The 22,907-nt window shown below is 40.3% G+C and overlaps 1 long non-coding RNA gene across 1 annotated transcript; it reads right to left on the bottom strand.

The window, feature by feature from the left end:
- Window positions 1-15,455: 15,455 nt before the first annotated feature.
- LOC131464605 (uncharacterized) lies at window positions 15,456-18,258 on the bottom strand. Its single transcript, XR_009241189.1, has 3 exons — window positions 18,180-18,258; window positions 16,729-16,816; window positions 15,456-16,183 (listed from the first exon to the last, which is right to left on the bottom strand). It is a non-coding gene; the product is annotated as an uncharacterized LOC131464605 (long non-coding RNA).
- Window positions 18,259-22,907: the final 4,649 nt, after the last annotated feature.

The raw sequence follows: 22,907 nt of genomic DNA, 5'->3' as shown, positions 1-22,907 counted from the left end.
TTTTAAAGGTCAGAAAGGTCAGAAACAGTTGAAGATGTAATAATTATACGTAGTTTTACATGAGTTTATTTACCCCTGAAAGACCATTTTGAGTTCTGATGCTGACTGAAGGCTACATAGATTCATAAATACATTTAGCTACATGTTACATACTGTATCTTTAAATAACAGCATTGTAAACAATGGCGTCCTTGGAACAATACCGACTTAATTTTGTGGCACTTCAAAAATAAATCACCCAGGCTGTACGTTGGCGAGCTCGACATTAATGCTTTTCACCACGATCAAAACTTATGACGGGTGCGTTTTATCGCGATGCACGATAACAGCGTTCCGTACCATGTGACTCGCCCTGTGTCGCCAGAGTTGTCGGGGCGAGCACTTACAGACCACACTGGCTGCCTCTGTGTGAAAATGACAGGCCAGCGAGAAAGTCCTAATTACACGCTGCCATGTAAATTGCATGTCTGCATGTCCTGAAACAATACGCTGGGAAAGATAAAGCTCAATTACACCTGGGATAACTGTGGCCTATTATGGCACAACTGTAGGCACAACAACACTCAGGACACCCACGACAAGCGTGGCTCTCTCTCTCTCTCTCTCTCGCTCTCAGGGACAGATTTAGCTCGCAGTCGTGGAAGAACAAATTTTCATGTCTTTGATTATGTGGCGTAAACCGCACACAGTTCTGTGTTGTGCCTTTAAAAACATGCATTAAAAATGTTTATTGGCAGAAAACGAGTCGAGATAAAGAGCCCTTTATTGTCGCTGTACGCAGGCATCGTACACTGAAATTGTGGCAGAGAAGAGAATGGAAATAGTAGAATATAAAAATATAGACGTACACAAAATACTATGTGACCTATGTAAAAGAAAAGTACTACTAAGAGTAGAAAAATAGCACTGTAGAAAAAATGTACTTACATAAACACGAAATGTTCTAATGCGACAAAAACATGTTGCTATATTTTTAGTGAACATTTTAATGTGGAAAAAACCCAAACAATCATGTTAAAGGTCCAGTGTGTCAAATTCGGGTGAAATTATTTGAATTATACTTCATTTTCCGTAAGTGTACGTCACCTGACTGTATGAATATATTACCCAGTGCTTTAAAATAAAGCACATTTGTTGGACGCCTATGAAATGCTAAGGAAACGACAGAGAGTGTTTACATCTTTTCTGGTCTGTGAAGGCCACTGTAGTTTCCCGCCGTGTTTGGAAATGGTAAGGGACTTGAGAGAAAACATTTTTTACGTAACACTTATTTTTTTATGTTTTATATTCATCGGGCGTGAGTTTATTTTGAAGTTTGTCGTCCTGTTAGCAACTTCCTGTCTCTATTTTTTTTTTTTGGATGAATCAATCTGAATTTTTGATGATGATTGGTGATGTATGTAAGTACATTTGGAACATTAGGAGATTCTCCTCTCTTTAAGTCATATTAATGGAATTGTTATTAGTTTGTCGACTTTGTTGTTCAGACGGAAAAGAACACTCGGATCTGCTGGTGATTGCGATGTTTGTCCCTAAATACACCAGACTTTTCTGTTAAATATTGCAATTTTAGACATTTCCCTGGTAATTGTTGGAGATTAACCCACGTTTTTAGGATCTCTTCCTGTGACGGCACTGACCAATCACCTGGGACCAGGTACTATGCTAGTGGACACACAACTTAACCGTGCCGAGGCGAGGCGAGGTCATACATACGGACCCTAAAAAAGAAATCTCTTCAAAAACAGCCTTTTTAAAAATGATTTTTTTAGGTGAATGCGATACGCTTCCGTATTACTCCATCTTGTCTTCTGCTGGACGCTCAGACTTTTCTTGACTTGTGATGCAAGTCGACAGCCTTCCACGGTTTTTAGGAAAAGAAGCCACTGATGCTGTCGACTGCATGTCAGCAGGCTGAGGGTTGACTGACAATTCAGCAGTGTCTCCACGGGCCTCATTAGATCCCCACTCCTCCCACGTGTGTGCATGTGTGTGTGTGTGTGTGTGTGTGTGTGCACGGCACATCATTGTGTGTATTTGTATGCAGTTAAAGGCAACATGTGTAGGCTGCATGCCACATCTTCATACTGAATGCAGGGTAGTTAAAATTGTGGGTTTTCGCACACACGCACACACACACACTCATACACACACTTATAGGTGGATATTTGCCCTCAGGGCAGCACATCATTGTTTTTCTGGGCGATGATACAATATGCAGAGAGCGCCGTGTGCACTTTTTTCCAAATGATGTGCGATGCTCAAGCTCGATTTTTTTTTCTTTGTCCAAATTCATGACACTAAAAATCTTTGGTTTGACTTTAAAACTCCAGCGTATTATTTTTAGTTTTTTGCAGCAAACTGACACAAAACAGCGTGAAGCAGCAGCAACAGCAGCAGCAGCAGCAGCAGCATCAGCAGCAGCAGCAGCAGCAGCAGCAGCAGCAGCAGCAGCGTGTGTCTCTCCTCCAAACACATCACATGTCACACGTGTAATAGACCGCGCGGGTCCCAGCAGGCGCAATTACAATTATTCATTGCTCAGGCACCATAGCCTGATAAATGATTAATAAAGACTCAAATCAAATATTAAAACAAGTCAACACAGTTAAAAATAATAATAGTAATGACACGCCGAGGCAGTTGTTGGACACAAATGTCTCTTAAATACGGAACATTTTCATTTTTCACACAATTTTTAACACCACTGGCTTTAATTATGTTCCCACTGAGCTGGAAATGTAACACAACTGAGACGAATAAAGTCAAATTATTATTATGCCCAGAAAAAGAAAGAAAACACAAAATATAGAAAGTGTTGCTTGAGCATCAAAGCTCGACTGAAGACGCTCAACATTTACTTCAAATGACCCCGGGGTCAATGAGCATCTATGGTCCAAATGTGATGTAAAATTTAAATTATATTACATCAGATTAGATTAGATTATTTACTGTTGTTGTACTGTACACATGGACTTTTGGAGAGTTTTCATCCATTCATCCATTCAAGTACTAAACGTGATAAAATAAGAATAAGAAAAAGGAACATAAATACTGTAATAAACAGGATGTTTACATGAGGACGTTACAATAAACACAGATTAAAGATTCAAGAGGATTATTGTGACTCTGCTACAGATGAACGAGATACACAATACCATAAATAACATAACAATAACATAAATAACAATGAAAATGCTGTCATTTAAAAACACACGATAGTATATACTGTACATGAGGAAAAATTAGCAGCATGATTAGAGAATATTACAAAAGACAGAAAAGAGATATTGCACCAAATGATGCAAAATTAATCTATAAATAACAAAAAATAGACCGATACTATATCAGTGGGCCCCATGAAATTCATTAGAGGGCTGCATGTGGCCCACAAGCCATTAGTTTAAGACCCCTAATTTACTTAAATTTTACACCTTAAACTTATTAAGTTTGGGATTTTGGAAGAACAAGTATTGTCAGGTAGTAAAGACAATAAGTCATGGTAAGGAGTACAAGTGGTGTACAGTTAATCTGTGTTTTCTTTAAGAATATACAGTAATTACAGTATCTGATGGTATAAATGTACTTTTTAGGAATTATTGAACAAATACTGTTAATATGAATGATGAAAGGGACACAACTTTTACAAAAACAATCATGGACGATTAGGATTTAAAATTGACAGCGTTTTAGAGACTTAAAATCCCATAAACCAGGCAAACAACCTGACTTCATTTATCATTTATAAATTCTGTTCACACGCTCAATCCCCACTTTTATTACATTAATAACATTTACATTTACCAACTTTTAAATTACATCTACAAAAAAATAATCCTGGACAGTTCAGAAGTACACAATGTTCTAACTCAAATATTAAATAATTGTTGATTTCTTTAAAGGTAAAAGTATGTAAGATTTACCAACATGAATTAGTAAAGTTAAACACAAATGTGCTGTAGCCTTCAGTACGCATTAAAAACTCAAAAGATACTTAGTCTAGTTTGTCCATTGTGGGCTACTGTAAAAACAGGCTCCACCCCCCATAGACCCCGCCTCCTCGTATAAATATTAAAGGCTCTTTTTTTTTTAAAGGCTCATTTTGGAGTAATGAAAAACAGCAATTCATACAATCAGAAAATGTGATTGTACACTTGTGAAAAAGTATAATTATTTTTACCTTCAATTTCTGCTGTATTTTCTGAACACTTTAATAGTTTTCTACTACTTCTTTATTATTATCTCTACGTATGGAGTCACTGGGTGAAATGTTAAAAATAATTGCAATTATATGTATTTATTAAAAACATATTATAGATAAGTATTCCATTTTTTATTTATTTTTGGCTTTTTAAATCCAGAATCCAGCCGACAGAATCATGCATTCACGATCCCTGCCTGATAGATTTCAAGTCCCTGAAACACTGATTTATTTATCATTATTACCATTACCACCACAGCTGCACTACATTGAAAAAATAACATACATCACAACCAAATTTTTGGACGAAAATGAACGTCGTGAGCTAAATGTTTTTTCTCCCTTTTATTTGCACAGGTTCCATTTCTCTCTCTCTGCCTCTGACTGTCTTGTTAGAGCAGGATCGGGGGGAGCTGGGTTTTTTTGAGCGGAGCTGGAGTTGATTGGGGGTCAGGAGAGAGATTGTGAACAGCCACAATCTTAGCCCGGGGGCAGATCGACTGGTGGCCAGAAAATTTATTCAGAGGATGCTGTCGCTGCATCTGCCTCACTTTGAAGTTGCTCTCTCAACTCTGGCTTGTCGTACGTGACTGTGTGTTGAGAAGGAAAAACTGCAGAGATGGGAGCACTCCTGTGTGTCAGAGCACACACGTGCTTGTGTGTGTGTGTGTGTGTGTGTGTGCAGAGAAAGCACCAATCCATACTCGCTTTGGAGAATTCAAGGTCGTCCTTTCATGTTTCGCCAACCGTCGGTCAATCGCTTCCCAATCAAAGCGGTGCTTAATTCAGCAGTAATTCCCATCTCCTCGTTACGTTTTCGCCTCACACTTTCACTTCCACCTCAGTCTTCTCTCTGATCTGCTGCTCTGTTCCCAACACGTCTTTTATTCTTTTTTTTAGGCCAAACCTAACCTGTCAAGTCCCTCTAATAAAACGTGTTAAACTCGTGTCAGATCACACTCCTGCTTCTGCCGCTGCGTCCGTCTCACTTCAGCAGATTCACGTATCACCTGATCGTCTTTGAAGCGAAACCACACTCGGGTACGTTCGCTAATCCACAACGTCTCCATTAGGTTTTTAGAATTTGGAAGCAGAGACTACCTCACACTCACAAAGATATGAGGACATTTCTGTACGCCAAAGGTTCTCTCACTCGTACAATGCCGTAAATTACTCTCAGAAAGGCTACAACGTGAATTAAATCCAAATTTAGGAACAAGGTTGTACCTTTTTTGCCCCAAGGCTACAGACGTAATATAAACAAGAAAACATTCCTTACCACTGCACATTCTGTGTCAGATTACCACATTAATACAACTTTTTATTTGTGCAAATAAAGGCTCAAAACGTCCTTAATATGTGGACAATTATTGTTCATTTTTGTCTCTCAATTCTAATGAACTGAAAACAACTGCTTTACAAGTCACTAGTCACTCGTTTGTGCGTGTGTGTGTGTGTGTGTAACACAAAGTCACAGCAGTTTTCATGCAGCCGTGCAGGGATGACTCCGCCCACATTGAGTAGGTACTACTGTATTTTTGTCGTGGAAAACCAAACCTAGGAGGAAACCATTTAACCACACCCCCAGGGTGTGACACAAAAACACAGTGTTGTGGTTGTGGCTGTTGTAGCGCAACTACACGTTAGCTCCTCCCGCTAACTTGAAGCTGCTGCTGACTAACAGTAACCATAGCAACTGAAATTTTTATAATATTTAAATATTTAGCAAAGGAAAAGTCTCAAATCTAACAGAGGAGTCTGGTGTACTTAGCGACAGGCGATCGTGGGACAAATCAGAACCCAGCGTTCAGTCAGTCAGGAAGTACTGAACGATTCTGTGAACAAATCTTTTTTAACCAACTGATTCTAATGATTCAGTTACACTGAAAACAAGTCACTCGTTTGTTTGTGTCGCGTATAAAATAACGTCACGGCAGTTTCACACAGATGATGTCGTGCTATGGTGACTCCGCCCATGTTGAGGAGGAGCTATGAAGTCATGGAAAACCAACCAAACCGCGTCGAGCCGAGGCGAGGCGAGGCGTGGCGGGGCCGTGCAGTGGAAAAGCGACTTAAATGTCATTTACTTAGCGTAAATACATTTTATATCAGAAAAATGACTTTTGATATTTAAGTACAGTAAATGTCATATACTTTAAGACTTTTACTTAAGTAGTATTATAAAAAAATTGTGACTTTCTGGTAAAGTCTTTTTAGATTTTAGATTCTTTATACAAGAACAGTATTTATGATTTTCCTCCAAGTACCACCAGAGGAAGCTTGCGTACCAATGGTGGTACACATACCACAGTTTTGAGAACCAGAGCGTGAAGTGTATACGTCTATAGAACATTTTTACTGACTTTTACTGAAGTAACATTCTTAAAAAGGTGACTTTAACTTCTAACACAGTCATTTTAGGACGTTTCCAAATCATCTTCTTCTTCTTCTTCTTCTTCTTCATCATGTATGGGAACCATCAGACATCATGTAACAAAAACAACAGATCAACCTACACAAGTGGTTTGCATCACCCAGCTGCCATATTACCTCACCTCCTCAGTCAGTCATCACGCTAAGTATGGACGGGAGTGTCTCGGGCGCAATCATGGATCTCACAAAAATAACCTCATATCCGTTTTAATCCGCAGAAAGGTCCCCTTTCCACGCGGCTCTGGGCGTATGTGGCATTTAAGACTGTGCGAGGATATGATTAGATGACAGTTTTTACAGCCCGAAGGGTGTAACTGAAACACTAAACTGAGGCAGGCAAAGGGGAAAATAAAAGGCTGTTGCAAAAAGTTTTATTCCTGTTGCGTCTCTCTGGTGTTTTGTTGCATTTGTCATATCTTTTTTGTTTTTTCTCCCCTGGTTTCACGACAGGAAAGTGTTGGATGACAATAAAAAGCACATGAAAGTGGGACACGCTTCTGTCAGAGCGCACAGACGACCACTAATCATAAATGAATGAGTGAATCTCATAATACCCCCGTGTGCTCCTGCAAAAGAGTAGATGACATTAGAAGACATCAAAAGTGAGCAGGTCCTCCAGTGTGGATTTACATTCTTGTTAGGGAGGACCTCGCTCCGCGGCTCTTGACTGAAAAGCGCGGTCGTCGGTGTTTTTGTGGATTGCAGAGGATGCTTTTAAGGAGCATTATTTCCGCGGACTTCAAAGACAGCCAAAGCACTCTCTCCTTGTTGGAGTGCTGCTTGAAAATGTGCTTATATTTTCCAAATGGACAGGAAGGGGCCCTCGCCGGTGCCGAGGTGACGCTAATGCAACGTGACGCTGAGCTTTCAGTGGATCTGGGTTTACAGCCCCAAACACAGACTGGATTTAACATTATTAATGTTTTATGGGCTTGTGTGTTTTTATTATATTTGTCTTGTTGCAATTTTAATTACAAGACAAATATACTTTTTTTTAAAATTTGCGGTCTATATGGAGATCTGGTTTTTATGGTTTAAGGAGGAGGAGGAGGAGGGAAAAGGATAAACAAGGACAGCCAACGATGACAGCAACAGGTCCTCCTGGACACTTTTTACAGTGTTCAGCTCTGTAAATCCTCTTTCACACTGAAATGAGCAAGTATGCTCACTAATATTATACTATAGAAATGACTACGTAGGAGCAATTTGTTTGTTTGTTAGTTATTTAGATCTTGGATTATCAGTATTTTGAAGTTTATCCAGTTTCCTCCCACAGTCCAAAAACATGCAGATTAGGGGATTAGGTCAATTGGACACTCTAAATTGACCATAGTTGTGAGTGTGAATGCTTGTTTGTCCTTGTATGAGTCCCTGGGTTAGGGTTCAAATTTTTCACAAGGTTTCTGTAAATTAAATGATGTGTGTCACTTCCGATGTACTTCCTGTTGCCAGTAGGTGGCGCAGTGACTGCGTAAAATTGCTTCAAAGACTTGCAGGAGCCTGATTAGAGTGATTGTGGTGTCGTAAATTATGGCGCTTTTCCATTGTACAGTTCACGCGAGCTGAGCCGATACTAAAAATGTGACATCAACAGATTGGCGGCCCCTGATTGGTCAGAGAGTGTCGTCACCGGAAGAGTCGCGAGTGCGACGTCCGACACAAGAATCAAAGCAAACAATGCTGAACTGTGAATCAGTTCAACGATTTGTGTGGATCTCCAACATTTAGCAAAGTAATGTCTAAAATCTCAATATTTAACAGAGGAGTCTGGTGTATTTAGCGATTTTATGCCTGTACATTTTCAATGAGTGAGTGTTTCTGCTTCCTTTTTTCCAAGATAACAAACTTTCAACTTTCAAAATCTGGCAGTTATTCAACCGTTAAGGAATTACAGAACTGAGAAGTTGACGTCACATAAGTGTGACGCGCCGGTTAATTCTCTAGATAGCGACAACAGGATCGGTCACAGAAGAGTCTAACGATTCAGTTACACCGAGAACAAGTGCTTTACTGCGTCACTAGTTTGTGTGTTTGTGTTGCGTATAAAACCACATCACAGCAGTGTCACGCGGCCGCCTGACACCAAACAGTCGAGTTGTGCTACAACTGTATAAAGTCAAAGCACCACAAGTGTGAACGAGGCCTCAGACTCTTTCCAGATGCTGCGTCCAGGCTTTTTTTTTTCCCCTGTCATGTGCTGCTGCCCTGGTTTTTATTGATCGAGTTAACATTATCACTCACAAGGTCACAGTCTTTAACTGTCTGTGTTTTCTCAGCTGAGGGAGCATGTGCGCCGCTCCTCCTCCGAGGACTGGAGATTCCTTCCCGTGATGTAAACTCATGCCCGAGTGAGAGGCTGTCGATTTTATTTAGTACGTCCGCTCCGACTTTTTTTCTTATTGTCATTATTATTATTTTTTACGAGCATTACGAGCAAACGAAAATGGTTTTGCATGATGCGTGAGCCATACGTTCCCGCAGAGGGAGGCAGGGAGGCAGGGAGGCACGCACGGCTGCAGACAGCTGGAAGTAACTGGAGCCCCTCAGTCACTTATCAGCGCTGGCATCCCTGCCATTTCCCATAGCCATCTTCAAGCCACGAAGAATCCAGCCATTGTTTTCATCTCTGTGGGCCCTGTGTTAACTCAGCACTGCCTCCCTGATTGTTGCAGAGATATTAAAAGAAAATGGTAGATTTGTCTTTGTCCGTGTAACCCTGTCTTGTGACATCCAACCTCGTGCGTGTGCGGCGTTGGAACGTAGCGGAGTACAAATACTCCGTTACTGTACTAATTTACGTATATCTGTACTTTACTTTATTTATACTTCCAGCAACTTTTACTTTGACTCCACTACATTTCCTTTTAACTTTCTTTGTTACTACCAAATAAAATCAGAAGAAGAAGAGTTGGTAATGGTGTGTAATTATGCTCTCAGGGGTTATTTAAAGGGCAAGGGCCACTTCACCCTCTAACTCATTTCCAGAGATATTTCATCATCACACAGTGGATCTGAGATTCACGTGTCATTGGGATTGAAATAAATAAATAAAATTCACAAAAAAAAAATGGGTGTTAAACTTTAAATTTAATTAATTTACATGATGGGGACTGTGTAGTCAGATGTCGGTCCCCACAACATGAGTAATACCTGAACGCACACACACACACACCAACAGCTGTAGACGTTCAAGTATGAGGCAATCACCAGCAGTAATTCTATGGAGGGTGGTGGGGGGGGGGGGACGATTTACACAGCAGCACATATAGACGATGATGACTTTCAGACTGTGGACATTATTCTTCTTTGTGTGAAGACACAGAATGTTGAAAAAAATACAAAAACAAGACGGGAAAACGACTAATAATAAGTAATCCATGTGAAAAACAAAAGTCCTCGTGGACTGGGAATCATTTTTATCTCCTCCTGTGGACACACACACACACACACACACACACACACACACACAGCAAGGACGCTAAAAATATGCAAAAGACTTGTGGTGCAGTTTCCCAAGGCCAGAGAAGGGAAATAGACTGACAGTTTCTCCCTGACCTCTTCACTACCCCCCTGTAACCTCCTAACAACCCCCACGGGGGGGATAGGGGGCGGGGGTGGGGGTGGAGAGGGATCCTGTCTATGTGTAAAACAGACAGTCAGAAAGCATCCTGGAAACTCGAGAGCCACGGAAAACAAGAGGGCGCTGAGGAAGTCCAATAAGCTCGTATGTAGAGGGGCTCAGTCTGGAGATAATCTGGAGGCCACACAGTCCAGGCGTCCAAAGCCTGTAGAGCCTCTAAGAGCTGCGGTGCAGCCGGAGCAGCCGGAGCAGCCTGGAGCCGCCTGGAGCCGCCTGGAGCCGCCTGGAGCAGCGCGATCATTGTTGTCTTTGGAGAGCGCGCAGATTCAGTAAAAGACTGCTGGTGTGAAAAGCCACCTTTCTTCTTTAAGTGTCTGCTGCAGACACTGTTGTTGACATACGGGGCAGGTGCAGGCGCTCTCTTTCTCTACAACAGGAGTCAAGAAGAAGAAGAAGAAGAAGCCCCCCACTCCCTCTCCACCCCCTTTCCTCACCACACACAGTCTTGTATAAAGTACCTTAAAGGGGACACTTGAGTAAAAAGTACAAGTGGTTTTTTTTTACCAGAAAATGACTTGGGTAGAAGTTGAGGTCACTTTTATAGGGTAAGGGGCTCGGGAATGAATTATGTGTCCTCACTGGGGACGTATGGTCTTCCTCATGGGGACAAAAAGCAAGTCCTCATCACGTAAATTATTATATTTTAAGATGAAGACATGTTGTATGGTTAGGGTTAAGTTCGGGGTTAAAGTCAGGCCAGTAGTTATGGTTAAGTTAGAGTTAGTCAATGGAATGTTGTCAGAATTCATGGAAACCAGTGGGTGTGTGTTTTTATTGTATAGGTATCTTTGTGAGGACCAAATAACAGGGAGTGAGGACAATTTGGCTCATCCTTACATTCTATCACCACCTTAAAAGGCTTTTTTGAGTGTTAAGACCTGGTTTTAAGGTTTAGGTTAAGGTCAGGTTAAGGGTGAGGTTAAGGTTTGAGGGAATGCATTATGTCTGTGAGTGTCTTCACCATGAATGCTGCGCAGCTTTTCATGACCAGTAGTCCTCATGGAGACCAAAACCTCATTCCCGAGGAACTGGTTAAGTTTAGATTTGAAGCTGTGCAAACCCTCTTGTGTGTGTGTGTGTGTAGGAGGTAAAACAGGTGCCATGTTTTTGTTGTTTGTAAATTGTGCACCGGCTGATTTAGAGGAACCGGGTCATGGTGATGAGACGCATCTAAAATGTCTCAGAACTGGAAATTGGGATCATTGAGAGACGAGGACTTTTTTAAGGAGGTGGAGAGTGAGAGAGACTGAAGGACACACCCCCTCTCTCTCCTTCTCTAGTCTTTGGTGACCTTTGCTGTATAAGGTCAGAGCTGCGGTGATTACATTCAGGTGAGACAGTGTGAGCTTTCATGAAGAAAAAAAAACCTGCTCATTTACATTCACAAAGGCATTTAGGGAGAATTACCTGAGTGGAGTCACAGCTCAGATAATATTGCTCACAGACATGTTTTACCTGCTGCACCACATTTTCTTCCTGTGTTCATCCCTAAGTGCAACAAAACCTCTCTCTGTCGCTCTCTCCATCACATTCCTCCCTGTGTGAACATCTACCACAGCTACACTGTCCATCTCTGATTATCCCTGAGAACCCAGAGCATTTAGGCTCATTTTTACATGACTGTATTAAAACGTATAATCAGAGGCTGTAAGAATGTGTAATATAGAGTGTTAAATATCCTTTTTTTTTCCAGCACAACCTATAGGCAATCTAATGTTTTTTAAAATAAAAAGAAATTCTATAATAAAAGTATATTAAATATAACGTGGATCATTTTTATGAACAAAAATAAAAGAAAAAATGTCTATTTTGTGACTTTTGCACAATTACAAAAGCAAACACTACTAAGAAATATGTGATTACTTTGACTCATGGCCATGTGAGCACTAAGGATTATATTAATAGCAATAATTATAATTATATTAATCATAGAACTGGATCCTGCAGCCCTGGAGTCACAGATACAGAGAGGTTATTAGTTCTCACTGGTTTAAGAAAAACAAAAAACCCTGAAATGTGCAATAAGATAAAGTTTTTCATGATTCAAATCAATATGCCGGTTAATTCATTTGAGTTGTGTTACTAACTGAAATAAATTTGTTGACCGTTTTTAAGACTATTAGACCTGCTGTTTTTGTTGCTTTTATCTGTTTTCTTGCTTTTTGGTTCATAATTTGACTGTTTAAAGCACCTTGTGTTGCATCTTTGCATGGAATGGGCTGTAAAAATAAACATTTTTATAATTAAAAATCAAAATAGGATGACAAAAGCAATGAAAATAATTATAAAAATCATAGATCTGGATCCTGCAGCCCTGGAGTCACAGACACAGAAAGGTTATCAGTTGTGACTGGTTTTAAAACACGTAGTCATATCATCTCAGTCCTGGTTGATGACTTAAGCAGGACAAAAGCAAAAAAATAATAATTATAATTATTATAGATCTGGATCCTGCAGCCCTGGAGTCACAAAATAGTAAAATGAAGTGCTGGTGCAGATACTGTGAAGCGGACAGTACTAGTCCACTTACAGAACTGCTTTAAACTTACAACTGATATAACTCAGCCGGTACAATAGCTTAATTATACTGTGACCTATTTTATTTAATTATATACTAATAAAGGGGCACACGCTCCCGCTCCCTTGCATTTCTTATCCAAACAGTGTCAGAGTCGCAGCTGCACCCACTGGTGCCAGCAGTGAGTGAGCTGAGTCACCTGTCAAGTCTGACAGTTATGTGATTAATACACACAGACAAACATCGCCCATATTTCTTGTCTAAACAAACGTCAGAGTCTAAAACTGCACACACATACACTAGAGTGTTTGTGATTTACTGCCATGGTTGCCGTGGTAACCACTATACGGATCAAAGGAGGGCAAGGGCTGTCCATTCATTTCGCCACGTGAGACAGAGCAGAAGTGGCTGCGTATTAGATATTTGTTGTGACATGTGTTGTTTTTGTTGTTTTTTTATTGCTTTTTTTGGTTTTAACTCGACTGTTCAAAGCACCTTGGATGAATAATTGTATGATCTGTGCCATAAAAACAGATGTAGATCCTGCAGCCCTGGAGTCACAGGCTATTAGTTCTCACTGGTTTTACAACATGTCGTCACATCATCTCAGTCCTTGCTGCCTCTATAATATCAGGACAAAGTTATATGAAGACAAATGTATATAACTTGCTAACGTTAGATTGAATGAGCGTTTTCTGAGACGTGTTGTTTTTACTTACTAACTTTTGTTAGTAACTCTAAAAAATGAATTAGACCTGTTTTTATTTCTATTTTATTCCTTTTTTTTAAAAAAAATTGAATGTTTAAAGCACCTTGTGTTACATCTCTGCATGACATGTGCCATAAAAATCAACATTTTTATGAATAAAATGAAAATATAATTAAGCGTTAAGCGTGACGGACAAAGCAGCGCACACGTCGCCATGAAGAGTTCCCATCGCCGTCCCTGTCCCTGAACCTGTCGTCGTCGACCTGTTGTTTTTGTTGACGAGACAGTCACTATTTGTGTTGTCACTCATGCGCTTTGGTGTCTCACGCCGGCTGCTGCTGCTGGTCCAACACGGTCACATCTACAGACGTGTGCGTAGAGAGACAGTGGCGAGAATTCAAATGTGAGAGCGACTACTGTACGACGTGTGTCGCTCTGGGTAAATTGGAGCACATTGACGCTATCTTACCCCGTCTGTTCTCTCTTCTCATTCCACGGCACAATTATCACTCAGTGAATAAGGGGCCGCGTGCCAATAAAAATAAAAAAGTGCCTTTTCCTTTTTTTGTTTTTTTTGCTTTGGCTCACCTCGCAAAAAATGCTGGACTCTGCAGCTGTGGAAAACAAACAGTGCAGTGCAGCTGGGCTCCTCAAGACAGCAAACGGGGAATTTTAATCCCACCCCCCCGACCCCCTCTCCCCCCCCACCCTTCATTTGGCACCAGTCAGATTTATTTGGTCATAAAGCGAGGAAAAGCACCCCACCATCTGAGAGGGATTGGGAAGTGAGAACGCAAATTATGCCAGAACCCCCCCCCCCACTCAACTGCAGACGCAGAAACACAACAGGCGCAGGAAATGAATCCGCGACAGGGTCAAAGTGCTCAAAACACAGGCCCGAGTCTAATTAACTGAGACAGTGACACGTCATCTGGATACCTGGACGGCCCCCGATCAGCAGCGCCGTACGCTCGGGGAGCCAAGTGAAGCGCGGAGCAGAGCGGATTTCTTTACAGTGACATCATTCACGGTTACAGTTTTATCACCGTGAGACGCAAAAAAGGCCAACACGTGTGTCTCTCGTCCAGCGAGTCCCTGCAGTGTGATCTGAAAACAAACAAATCCTGCAGAGCCCTGAACCATTTACAGCTGTCACCGGTGGAAACTCCTAACCCGATATGACGGGGCAGGCCGAGGTAAAGGGTCAGGCCTCCAGGAAGATACAAGAACATGTAACCAACACTGTGCGCATTATATTCATAAATGCCTGTGGTTGGAAAGCGAGGACGGCCGTGTGCTGCGCCCATTGTCTCTCGTGTTACCTCTCTATTAACGTCTCGTCTTACAGGAGACGCGACAAGTCTTCGCACGTTCCGCGGCAACGCCGAGAATAATGGCAAACACGCAAATGATGCACCGGTGGAATGTAAAAGTGCATTCAAACACTTGGTTTTTAATGACGTTGTCCATGTTTTGTCATGACACAGTGTTGCTACTTAAATTAGATTTGAAATGAGGTGGTGTTGCTTTTGTGACAACAATCATTTTACAGCCTATTTAACTTGTAAAGATTTGCTTAAACAACTGTAAAATGCTGCTCCGAGTGTAAACCGAGGCAAAATAACACAATATTACTACTAATAATAATAATAATAATAATAAGGTACTTCTTCCAGAAAACTGTACACCTAAGACGTTCAAGAAGATGATGGTCTTGTTTTGTCTCCTTGAAGCCAATCAGGTCACAGATGGTTTGAGGGATTACTGCAAAGCCATACTATGGGAAAAACTACGGTGGCCGACAGGGTCAAACAAAGGAAAACAAAAGGAAACGCACTGCAAAAACAAGGTTCATCTGCGTAAAACACTTATTTCAAATCCTAATTCATTTATTTACAGAGCTTTTGCACATTTCGTACACTAAGGACAAGTTTCAGTCGACGATCTTAATTGTTTTTAATCTGCTAAATGTTTAAATAGTTCCTCCACTATAGCACTTATGATGTACAGTTTAGACAGCATTGTTATGTCACATCTGTTAATCAGATATAAAGAGTCAAGAAACAAATCACGTTATTCCATTGCTATCCATGAAATGAACATCTTCTAAAAAAGCAACACAACAAGCATCTGGTATATTGTTCAAAGCTGCAGCAAAGTTAATAAAAGAGATAAATGAGTGTCGACTGTGAACGTCTCGAGAAAAAGCCATGTCTACTCATCCCGTTCGTCCGGGACGCCGAGGTCCAGACAAGGACGGGACTCTAAAGGCCCCTTAAAGACCTTTGGTTCCAGTGTAATAAAACAAAATAAGACTATTTCTCAAACTCCGTCAAAACATACTTTTCGTGCAGGAAATATGGCGTGGATGCCGTTTCACGCAGACAGACACGGGAGCTTAAAAAATGATTTACACCTCGGCCCCCGCTGTTCGACTGGACTGGACTGGTTTGTGTTCGTCCCACGTGAGGCGCAACAAGTTTCCATTATGAAAACACCGTGTCTCTGTTTTACGTCTGCTGCTCTGGTGGCGATGTGTTTAATTGTGCTGCAAAAAAATATGGCTGTTAATGTGCGACGCTGCAGTCAGAGGCATGTGTCTGTGCCAGAGTCACAGCCAGGGTTTTAAAGCTGCAGTATGTAAGGTTTTCTGTTGAGCTTTACGTTCTTTTTCTGCCTCATCTGAAAAACAAAAATACACAATTTTCGCTGTTGTCTCTGTCCGAACCGATGTTAAACGCATCACTCCCAGATTCATAGATATTCAAAAACAGCACGGGTTGCCAGACCAACAGCGGAATAATCCACAAAAACAAAGCTCACGTGATTCATTTGTCCCTGAAAGTTCTCTCAAATAAGCAGTGTTAATGCACTACTAGGGTATATGTGTGTGTATATATATATATACACATATATATATAATCTCAATTTAAGAACTAATATGTAACTTTATCTGATTAAGATATTACATCTAACTTCTATAACTCACTATCACTGAATGTTGTGTGCAAATATAAGTAAATCAGCTTATTTAAGTAAAATAAGACTTGTTTTAAGTAAACTTTTATTTCACAGGAGAATTATTTTGCAGATATTATTTTATTATTATTATTATTTATTTTATTTTTTATTTTTTTTCAGAATTCAACTTTCTGAAATGTTAAACATTACAGTCTGAAAGTGGCTGCAGATTTACAGGATAGTTTTATGTAGTAAAATTTGCTTACCCCATTAGCAGATTCTTTTCCTCAAAATAAAAGATACACACACACACACTCAAAGCGGCGTGGGTTGCCAGATCACCAGTGCAATAACCTACAAAAGCAGAGCAAACATGATACATTTGATTAGATTTCATTGGTTTTCTGATAAAAATGACAAAATGTCCCCCACCATTTGTTTGCAAAATCTAATTGTTCTCTCAAAAACAGCGTTGATACGTTTCCTTTGCATTTTTAAGGGGTTATACGGAAATCCTGGTATAGTGCATATACCTGTGTATTATATAGGCTACACAATTGCACTGCAAACGTAGATTTTAGTAAATAAAAAGTTTAAAAAGTGCATTTTTTCCTTATTTGTTACCTAAAAAAGATCAATAATCTTGGAGAACAAGTTTTGCACTAGAAAAAAAATCAATTCTTTGTCTGAATAAGATATTACAGCTAGCTTTAAGCTTATTAAATACAGAAGTGAAATTCACTAAAGTAAAGTAAACTCATTTTAAGTAAACATTTCCATGGAGTATATTTTTTTAATTTTTGACCAGGTTTTTTTCTCATTAGTCTAAAAATGGCTGTAGATTTACAGTTTGAGTTAAATGTTCACCTATTGGCAGATGTTTTATCTTAAAACAAGAAAATTCAAATTCCAGAACATTTCTATATTTATAAAAGGGCTAGTTTTGCATATTTGCACTTTGGCTCGGTCTTTCATAAATATTTTCATAGATGCAGCATTGTGCAAACACCCTGCAGTAAATAAAGACTTTTTTTCCCCTGGTTAATCACGGAGAGGACAGCGTTGTGTGTTTAGTTGTGTAGTGTGTAATGATCCCTGAGTAGTCGTTCATGCATTACATGCAGCCTTTGTGTGTTCACCGTTCACCGTTGGCAGTGTTTGGTTTTGGGTGAAGATAAAAATCTGACTTTGTGAGTGTTAGCCTGCATTTTGTGTTCAGTGTTTTGGAAGATCGTTATGCACGACAGCGTTAAGCTCCTGTGGGTTGTTTCTTTTTTTTTTTTTTTAAGTGTAGCATGTATGTGGTGAGAAACATACACAATACAACCACTCCTTTCTTGGGTATTTTCTCTTCTTTAATGATATGCCTTACCCTCTGTTAGCTGCTTAAATTCAATTTCCCCACTGCTGTCTGGGAAAGCTTGTGGACGTCCATTAAAGGACAGACACACACACACACACACACACACACACACACACACACACGAGGACACAGAGCGCTACACATGTACTAAAGCCAATCAGGATGTTCAATATGACACAGTCAAGTCTGTGCTTTGTCCTGATTTCATTTCCCCAAACTCTGGTGTGGAGAGGGAGAAAAAACACAAACAAGAAGCATTTTTAAAGGTTTTGTTTTTGAAGGACTGATGTGTGGAAGAAGGAGAAGAAGAAAAAGGAGGAGCTCTTTATCAGGCCTTACTATCCAACCTCTTACCTCCCCTTTCGGGCCTTTAGGAGCATCCTGTGACCCCCGACCTCCCGGACAATAGAGGCCAGGACGTTTCCCAGTGAGCAGCGATGGAGCCAACAACAGGAACATGAGGGGTGCTCCTGGGAAACAAACTGTTTATTGTGCAGCAGGATGGACACCCCCACCCCACCCTCCCCACACACACACACACACACACCACCACCCATGTCCCACTCACTCACCCTCACCCTCACACACACACACACACACAATCACAGATACTGAACGCACACCTCTGCTTTTGAAAATCCAGTCTAACAACAGGTGGCAGCGCCTGCCATTAAACTATGTAAGCGACTGTTAGGAGATATTCAAATGCTGTTCAAAAGAATGTGTTTGGCAGTGACCAAAAAAAAGAAGATTAACGAGGATACTTCCTGTTAGTTCACCTAAGACACAGTCAGAGAGGCTGCCACTATAAAAATGGTTTGCTTCTTTTCTCAGTGCATGAATCCACATTTACTTAATATTAGAAAAATAAAGTAAGTCTGACTTTTAAAATACATGTAAAACACGTTCATCCAAGTGAAATTTTACTAAACTAAAGTGAATTTCAGACAAACACACACAGATAAAGTGGCTGGGAGTCAAATTACTATTGGATGTATATGTTCAGTCAAAGTCGACAGGTTTCCATCATGACACAGTTCAGTATGGTACGGTTTGGACCGGTGAAGCCCTGGGTCAGGCTTGCATTTTGACTAAGAACCGTACCTTTACTTGTTAGACGCGGCGCCGGTGACATTGTCGCGACCCCGAGGTCGCGACTGCTTTCTCCTCATGTGTACGGGTTGCAGGTGTGCATGCTTGATTAAATGATGTGTGTGTGAGTGTCTAGGTGGATCCTGGGAGCTGATTGGTCCTGCACACTAAGCCTAATCATCCCAGCTGCAAGTGAACTTCCTTGAACCACTCACAGCCAGACTGCCAGCAGACATTTTTGTGCTTGTTTTTAATAAATCTTTAAAATGTTTTGTTTGGGAAGAGGGAGTCTCCTTATTCATGTTGCGATCAGGTTTTCTGTCGCCCAGTTAGCTGACTGTTGTTGTCTAGCTCCACCCGTACCATGCCGCACAATTACTTTGGTTTCCCAGGGAAGGGTACTGAAAAATGGAACGGTTGGGAACAGTTTTTTTTGGTACTATTTCTGCCAAGTGGAAAGGGAACTTGGCTTGTAACCGGAAGGTCGCCGGTTCAAGTCCCCACCAGGTCGAAAGGGCTGGGGTACCCCTGAGCAAGGTACCCAACCCCCATTGCTCCCCGGGCGCTACTCAGTGTGGCAGCCCACTGCTCCTAATTCTAGGATGGGTCAAAATGCAGAGAATAATTTCCCTAAGGAGATTAATAAAGTATCTAAAATTTAAAAAAAAAAAATTAATGGAAATGCAAAAAAAAAGGAAAGGAAAGGTGCTTAAAAAGAAGAATAGAAACTGAAGTTAAAAAAAAGAACAATGTCGAACTGTAGATCAGTTAAAAATAATTAAAAATGCTGGAAACATGCGTTAATCTGCAACATTTAGCAAGGAAATGTCTAAAATCTGGTGTATTTAGAGTTCAGTGGTATTGTAGGAAGTAGGTACTGAAGGATTCTGTGAAAAACTCTTTTTAATTACGTAACTGATTCTAATGATTCAGTTACATGGAAAACAGCTGCTTAGCTCGTCACCACTCTGCCCATAGTGCACATTTCCCACAACGGGGCTTTGACGCACACATAATAGAAGAAGTCTCTTCACCAAAAACACACAAAAATACCACTTTAAAATCCAGAGTAGCTTGTTTTCAGGCTGATGAGGAGACAGAAATGATGCTCTGTCAACTTAAAGAACCGTATTGTTTGAAGTTAATGGATTGGAGAAAGACACGGAATGGGGTCTAGCCACTAGCTGAAGCTGAAGCTGTTGACATAATCTGTCAACCAGGAAAATCTTAATACTAACAAAGGAGGCATTTCACCACGTAGCATAGCAGAGGCACAAATGCTCAATTCAACATATTGATTCCCACTAGTGTTTAAACAGCACAGTCAAGCTACAACGCTAGCTCACCTAAATGTGTACGGAAACTGTCCTCGTACAAAGTCCGTCAAGCAGTGTTGGGTTATTTTGTGTTATTTGTAATATCATTACTTTACCCGGTCACAACTAGCATAAGAGAATACAAAACAATACTAAGCAAAGCATTGGCATAGCATTAGCTGGCTAGCGTGGCTACTTAGCTTGCTAGCTTGGTAACTTCTGGATTGCAAAGGATGTAGGATGAGAAAGACTGCTTTATTCTACTTCTGTAAAACTATTTATAATCAGTTCTGCTCTTCATATTCTGAATATTCAGGAAACAAATTACACAGTAAAAATAATAATAATCAGAACTAAGATATAAAAGTTTACGTGCTGATTTTACTGATGGACTCATTCTTATCTGTACTTTTAATTGTAACTTTTCCAGCTACAGACATTAACACAAATTTACTTAACATTTACTTGAAAATTAGACATGATTAATGTCACAAGATTGCCATAAGCTACAATAAAGATAAGTCACATTGAATCCACACCCACCCTGTTCTTTATGACCTAAAAACTTATCACTTGTTATTGTTATTATATTCTGTTATGCTTTGTAAAATCATTCATATTTCTTGTTGTTGCTATAAGGAATATGCCAAAATAAAAACAAATCTTTACTTTTTGATGCTGCTACCTTTATGGTTCTGCAGTTTATCTGCTAGAATTTGTTTAAATAAAGTGGGTCCTGTCCTAAAATACACTTGTTGCTTCACTTAATTATTGTATTTAGTACGAGTAATGTTACTAAAAGTAATAAGTAGGAGGAATTCAACTAAGTTATTAAACTCGCTGTAGAGGAAGTTGTTGGACGCGTTGCCCTCTTCTTTGCTTCTGCTCCGGCTGCAAATGATGAGTTTATATTTAGTCGAAACTTTCTATTTGACAACTGTACCAAGGCATTTGTTGGTGCTGCCACTGCCTGTCTCTTTCAGAGGAAATCCCTCCTTTGTCTCTCAAGGAAGCTCAGCACACAGGGAAAACCTGAATTTGTCATCAGAACTCAAACAGCTGGAACACATTTGATTATGGAGAGTCACCACTAAACGTATTAGTCAACACTCCAGACCTGTTATTACCTAGGCTCGGGGGACTACTCGCTGCAAGAGCGCGACTGTAAAACAGTTTCCCGAGCTGTCAATCACGGTGCCAGAAGTGTGGAGTAACTCAGAGACACAGTGGGCCCCAGGGATTGGTCTGTAAGTGCTTAAACCCAGAGGATTACTGGTTCTTTATGACTGTGTGTGATTTGTGTGTGTGTGTGTGTGTGTGTGCTCCACATGATGCACATCTGATAAGGGTGGATCAGAGGTGACAGACATATGGGACTGGATCTGATCTCATTCTTTTTTTCCTCACTCTCTGAGGACATTTAATTCTGATAATTTGAGGAAAATAAATAAAAATAACCCATCACTCATTGTGAAGATGAGGAATTTGTGATGCGTTCTTGCTGTTGATTGATGTGTGGAAAGATCTGAATAAACACAAGTTCAGTGGAGGGAACTGGTTTTTACCTCTCATAATACTTCATGTAAGAATTAGTGACATCTAAGGGTGAAAGCGAATACTGCAGCAAACACAGGACTCCTCTGCTCACTCATACACTACAATGAACTTAAATCTGATTGTTTACAGTGCTTTAAAATCTTTCTTTCTTTTTTTTTAAATGAAAATAGCAAAGTTAAAGAGAAGAAAAGAACAATAATCACCTGGCATGTCACTTTGAACGTGAATAAGACAACCTGTGACCGGCTCTGCAATTATACGTAAATAAAATACAGCTGGGGAAAGTTAGAGCACATAATGCCATTTAATAAGCACATTCTCCAAGCTGTTCATGTTGATATGATTTTATTGCATGGAGCTCATCATATACCAGCTTGTCTTTAATGTCCAAAAACACACAGGAGGATGAAGGGGAGGTAACCAACAAAAAAAAACAGCCGATATCACGTCACCACATATCATTTCCTCTTAAACTCTTTAAAAGTGATAGCAGGAAGATTCAAGGGATGATTCAGGGTTTTATTTTCTAGGTCAAAGGCCACCCTAACAATGACAAACTAAATCAAATCACAGACAAGGAAATGAGCCATGAAACGCTGATTGCTCCGTGCATAATGAGCCTTTTCCAGTGGCTCAGCTGAAGAATTATGTGATTGTGCATAGTGCTGACTTCACTGCAAACATGAGCACCGCTTGCATACATTGTCTGAGTGTATAATCAAATCAAGACAATTGATACAAGGAGCGAACAAATATCTCTTAGTATGATGCGAACAATGGATCTTTGTTCCACAAAGAGAGTCCCTCACAAAACGTAGACACTGACCCACGGTGGAACACCTCTGGGCTCCCGCTCCACATTCATTCGCTGCACTTTTATTGGATAATTCAGGCATTTAAGTTGATTTTCACAATATCACCGAGTACATATATATGTAAGCATGGGAAAATTACCATCAAGAGCTCGGGCACAGCTTTTTTTTCTTCTTTTTTTGCACAATCGCCACAGTAAGTGAAGTGTTTTCTGCTGCACAATGGAACTTCTAGTGAAGATGATTCATGTGACCAAAAAGACGGATCACTGTCTGCACAGTTCCACAGTTTCAAATAACAGCAC

This window comes from Solea solea, chromosome 8 (genome assembly GCF_958295425.1).
Source record: "Solea solea chromosome 8, fSolSol10.1, whole genome shotgun sequence".
In the NCBI taxonomy this organism is placed as follows: domain Eukaryota; kingdom Metazoa; phylum Chordata; class Actinopteri; order Pleuronectiformes; family Soleidae; genus Solea; species Solea solea.
This window is presented reverse-complemented; position numbering and strand designations above follow the sequence as displayed.